This window comes from Lipotes vexillifer, unplaced genomic scaffold (genome assembly GCF_000442215.2).
Source record: "Lipotes vexillifer unplaced genomic scaffold, Lipotes_vexillifer_v1.1 scaffold771, whole genome shotgun sequence".
Taxonomy (NCBI): Eukaryota; Metazoa; Chordata; class Mammalia; order Artiodactyla; family Lipotidae; genus Lipotes; species Lipotes vexillifer.
The window spans coordinates 1,311,879-1,317,726 of record NW_006774099.1 but is presented as its reverse complement, the minus strand read 5'-3'; the positions used below and the strand labels follow the sequence as shown (position 1 = coordinate 1,317,726).

The following is a 5,848-nucleotide window of genomic DNA, read 5'->3' as shown; positions in this document are numbered from 1 at the left end:
GAGCGGGCGCGCTCCCTCAAGCGGCCTCGGCCCGGGGCGCGCGCCCGCCTCTCGGAGCCCGGCTCAGCGCGGGTAGCAGAAGGTGGGAGAGCGGAGCTCGAGGACGCGCACGCCACCCCCTCATTTAGCTCCACGCCGGCGCGAGCGCGCCGAGAAAGTTGTACAAAGGCGACTTGCGAAATATTGGACTCCAGTTTCTGTCCTCTAAAAGCCCAACCAAGTAGAACTGAGAGCAGTGGAAGAAAGGGATTAAATGTCTTTGTTGGGAGCTGGTGGAGGAAGAAGATTGCCAGAGGAGAGCCTGGACAACCATCCTCCTCAGAACTGCCAGCTCTGCTACCCTAGAGTGCCAGGTAATAAATAGCTAAGGCTGCCTGCTGGTTGGGACGGCACTGCTCCCAATTACTGGGCTTTCTAAGCTCTGCAGTGCCTGAGAATGCTTGAAAAATCTGTTAGCTGTGTTCTTGCACTTCCTGTATGGGGAAAGGACAGTAGTAGGTCGTCCTGTCCAAACCCTGGGCCACTGAGCAGTCCTGTCTACAACATACATCACAGGTGCTCATCAGCCAAATGTGTAACCCAGCAAGGACTCACATGCCGCAGGCTCAGAAAGCCAGACTCTACAGGAGGTGTCTGCAGCAAAGTAAAGGTTTATTGCAGGGCGCCAAGCAAGGGGGTGGGAGACAAGCCTCAGATACACTCCCACTTGGCCTTTGAGTTAGGGGTTTCTTAAAAAGGAAAAACAAAGAGGCTAGGATTAATCATCATCTCGTGACATTTCTTTTTTTTTTTTTTTGCGGTACGCGGGCCTCTCACTGTTGTGGCCTCTGCCGTTGCAGAGCAAGGGCTACGGACGCACAGGCTCAGCGGCCATGGCTCACGGGCCCAGCCGCTCCGTGGCATGTGGGATCTTCCCGAACTGGGGCACAAACCCGCGTCCCCTGCATCTGCAGGTGGACTCTCAGCCACTGCGCCACCAGGGAAGCCCTCGTGACATTTCTTAATCGTAGTTTCAGGGGTCAGGATGTCTCGAATTCTCAGGCCAGGTGGTCCATGGCTTCGGGGTCTGTAAGCTCATCTTGCCCTGGAGAAACAACCTGAGTTTGTACACTATAATAATGATGATATCTATAATAGCAGTTTTAGAACATTAATGATGTTATCACAACAGCAGTTTTAGTCATCTGACTAGTTGATTAGTGTTCAGTTACCACAGGATTGAGGTCAGGGGGGAAAAGAAAGGAAATTAAATTTTAGATAGAGAGATTAATCATAAACTCAGTAGGGGAACTCAGTTTTAGAGGGACTTGGCTTCAAATAGTACACATAGTAGAGGCAGCAGTGGTCTTAGAACTCATACCTGGCTAGAGAGCTTGGCCAACAATTGGCATGACAAGGAACCTGTGCGGCCTATGAGTCTTATAACCCCCCTAAATATCAGTTTCCTCACCTATAAATATCTTTCTAGTTTCCTTGGAATTACAAATTCTAAAGTTTCTTAAAGCAGGAACTTGCCATTAGACTGTTTAATATTACTTTTATGTACAACCTTTAGAGGAATCCCATTCATTCATTCTACAAATATTTACTGAGCACATACTATTTTCAGGCACTGTTCTAAGCTCTGTAGATTCAGATGTGAACAAGAGAGACAAGGTTTCCACCCACCTCTCCTTCTTCTCCTAGTGCCACAGAGCTGGAGCCAGAGCTGCCAATGCAGCCCCAGGCACTATGGCTTCTGGAGTTACAGTGAATGATGAAGTCATCAAAGTTTTTAATGATAGGAAAATAAGGAAATCTTCTACACAAAAGAAGATTAAAGGAAAGAAAGAAAGGAAGGAGGGAAGAAAGAAGGTCTCTTCTGTTTAAGTGATGAGAAAGGACAAATAATTGTAGAGGAAGCAAAGCAGATCTTGGCAAATGACACTGGTGATACCACAGAGGATCCCTACACATCTTTTGTGAAGTTGCTACCTCTGAATGATTGCCAGTTTGCTCTGTTTGATGCCACATACAAAACAAGAGTCTAAGAAAGAAGACCTAGTATTGATATTTATATTCTGGGCTTCTAAGAGTGCACCTTTAAAAAGCAAGATGATTTATGCTAGCTCCAAAGATGCCGTTAAAAAGAAATTTACATATATTAAACACAAGTGGCGTGTAAATGGCATGGATGAGATTAAGGAGCATTCATCACTTGAAGAGAAATTGGGAGACAATGTAGTAGTCTCATTTGATGGAAAACCCGTGCTTATAAAATGACAGTCAAATGCCATCTGGGTGTTAAGGAGCTTCCACTTCTGCAGCTCAGTTAATTGGAATAGTGTTGGATTTTGTTTTGGTTTTTCCCCTTCCCCAATGGGCCCTTTCTAAACAAAGAATGAAGGAAATATCATTCATTTAAGCAGCCTATCAGTGATTGCCATTAGACTGTTTAATACTATTTTATGTACAACCCAAGGAATGCTTTCCCATCATATTTTAGACAAAACAACTAGTTATATGAAAACTTAGTTATAAGTTATAAGAAAACTAAACAAGACAATATGAGATAGGTGTAATAATAATATAACAGTATAAACTAAATAAGATAATAAAAGAGGAGTACTCAGATTGAAAGCCCAGAAGAACAGTGGTAAAAAGATCAAAGTTTAACTGTCTGGGGACTTCCCTGGTGGCACAGTGGTTGAGAATCTGCCTGTCAATTCAGGGGACACGGGTTTGACCCCTGGTCTGGGAAGATCCCACATCCTGCGGAGCAACTAAGTCTGTGTGCCACAACCACTGAGCCTGAGCTCTAGAGCCCATGAGCCACAACTACTGAGACCACGTGCCACAACTACTGAAGCCCACACACCTAGAGCCCATGCTCTGCAAGAAGAGAAGCCACTGCAATGAGAAGCCCGTGCATCGCAATGAAGAGCAGCCCCTCCTCGCCAAAACTAGGGAAAAGCCCACGTGCAACAACAAAGACCCAACACAGCCAAAAATAAATAAATAATAAATAAATAAATGTATTAAAAAAATAGTTTGTCTCTCTCTCTGATAAATATAGACAGTCTTAGTCTAAGATGGTGGCTCCATACCCATCAGGGATCCCTGACTTCTTCTGACAGGTTGCTCTGCAGACTATTACCTGTGATTTCCATCCTAATTTATAAGTTGGCTGCTTTACCTTGAACCATGACATCCACGTGCTAGCCAGGAAGACCAGCCGGAGAGGAAGAGAGGACATACTTCCTCTCTTTAAGAAAGCCTCCCAGGAAACATATGCAAGCCACTTTTCCTTACAACTCATTGCCCAAATCTTAGTCACATGGCCACACTTAGTTGCAAGAGAGGCTGGGAAATGTAATCTTTTTTTATTGGTTGAACAAATGCCCAGATAATATTTCAGGTTTTATTACCAAGCGAAATGAAAAGAACACATACTGGGGGCACCCAGAAGTGTCTGCCGTAGTCCTATGCCTCTGGCTGCCCAAACATCTGGACACATCCTTTTTCCCCAGATAAACATACCCTCTCCTTCTCAAGGGGAAGAACCTAAATTTCCATCCATTTACCCCATCTTGTTCAACATCCAGTATCTTCTGTAGGATCAAATACAGCTCTCATGTTCAAGTTATCTCCCTCTTTAACATACCCAATATACAATGGTAGGATAGGAACAAGATAATCACAATTAAAAAAAAAAATCTCCAATTCAAAATATGAGAGGATCAGAAACACAGCATAAACTTGTCCACAGAAATTACAGAAACAGTAATGCATGCATAATGATAAGCATAATGTTTACCATGTGGCACAGCAAATACATACCAAGAAATAAGGAAATTTTTAAATTAAAATTAAAAGCATGCAATTTCTTTTAATTAACTGTTAAATGGAGACTTGAAGCTTGAAGATATTTGAGAAGAACACAGTTATTGTCACAGGTACCAAAAATGACAGGGCTAAAGAGTTGGATGGTGAAGGGGCAATTTCAGGCAAACTCTCGGATTCAAACAAATGGAAAGGGTACTCTCTATCTTGACTGGTGCTGCTATAGAGACTCCAGAACAGGGAGGCATTAATAAATTCTCAGGGATGATGATGTGTGCTTTAGGATTAAAACAAAAAAGATGCAAAAGGAGCAGTTTGCAATAAATCAGTAGTTTACATTTGTAAATTCCTTTATATGGTATTATAAGATATATAAGGCTGTTATTCAGAAGAAAATTTTCTCATAATGTTGCCAATAATTTTAAGGGTAAAGTTACACATTGTACCTACATGGGCCATTTACTCCTTTTTTAAAAAAAATAAATTTATTTATTTTTGTTTATTTTTGGTGGTGTTGGGTCTTTGTTGCTGCACGCGTGCTTTCTCTAGTTGCAGCAAGCGGCGGCTACTCTTCGTTGCGGTGCGCAGGCTTCTCATTGTGGTGGCTTCTCTTGTTGCGGAGCATGGGCTCTAAGTATGCGGGCTTCAGTAGCTGCAGCACGAGGGCTCGGTAGCTGTGGCTCATGGGCTCTAGAGCACAAGCTCAGTAGTTGTGGCACACAGGCTTAATTGCTCCATGGCACGTGGGATCTTCCCAGACCAGGGCTCGAACCCACACTGGCAGGCAGATTCCCAACCACTGCGCCACCAGGGAAGCTGTGGGCCATTTATTCTTTTAGGTTGTATATGACCAGTAGCTTGACTGGATACTCTCTTGGGCCTTCATTGTTGCTTCTTTTCCATTTAAAAAAAAAAAAAAGGCTTTAGGCTTGTTCATCAACAAGGTGAACCAGACTTTCTTCAAAGAAGATACACAGTGAATGAAGGAAACTAGTATGGCAATTTGTGGCTGAATTCAAGGGCTTTGAATACACGCCAAGCTGAAAATTGTTGCTTTTGCAAGATTCTGGCTTTCAAGATGTCTTTGAAAAAGAATGGAAAAGCTCTTGAGAGCTCATGCAGAGGATTTAACCACACTAAATTGTTCAGCTTTACATGTAGTCATTGTAGAAATGCATATCAAGGATAGTGTAATGACAAAGCATGGCTCAAACTAAGTATGATAACTGTGGTACCTCCTAATTCCAGCAACATTCAGATACACTTTCTCTTTGTCGATACTAGGCAAGCTTTTCAAAATAGCTACATATGATTCTGACCTTCTACCAATTTTGCTTGCAAAACCTCACATTTTCCTTCACATCGTTTTATTTAAAATATTCAGTTTTTAAGATGCAAATATAAATTTTTGCCCATTTAAATGTTGAAAGCTGCTATATTGAGAAATACTTAGGCTCTTTCAGTCCAAGCAGGTATTGCCTCTGCCAATACAGTTTTTTTTTTTAATTTGGGGAATTCTCATATATCAAACTCTAACCACTCCATTTTTTAAAAGCCACACTCACTTTCTTTGAGAGTGTCAATCTTTTTGAGACAGACACTTTCCATCTTGAGCTGAGAGTCAGGAAGCTATTGGAAAATGCCCTTAAAATATTTAGGAGCCTTCTTATCAAGCTGAGAAGATCTAGAAAGAACATTCTTAAATCTTTCTACGGTCTTAAAAAAGTCTTACAGCTGCACCCTTGCTTTAACCTTTGCCTTAAAGCAATTCCTAACCTTTTACCATCTGGACAGGCTAGGAATAAACAACAGCTTGATTTTTTAACCCAAAGAGCCTAGGTTCTTTATATTTCTTCTAAATTCTGCCTAAAAAGTGAATAGTTCTTTCATCTGATCTCTCTCTGTGTGTTATCACACCTAGTTTAAAAAAAAAATTAGTTGGTACTTTCAACATTCTGCCTGGAAATTTCCTTAACCAAATGTATCAATTTGTTGGAGATATGTTCTATATTCCACAGTTCAGCAG

General features: G+C 41.9%; 1 pseudogene; it reads left to right on the top strand.

Annotated features, from left to right (window-relative positions):
* Positions 1-1,731: 1,731 nt before the first annotated feature.
* LOC103088147 (cofilin-2 pseudogene) lies at positions 1,732-2,262 on the top strand (annotated as a pseudogene).
* The last annotated feature ends 3,586 nt before the right edge of the window (positions 2,263-5,848 follow it).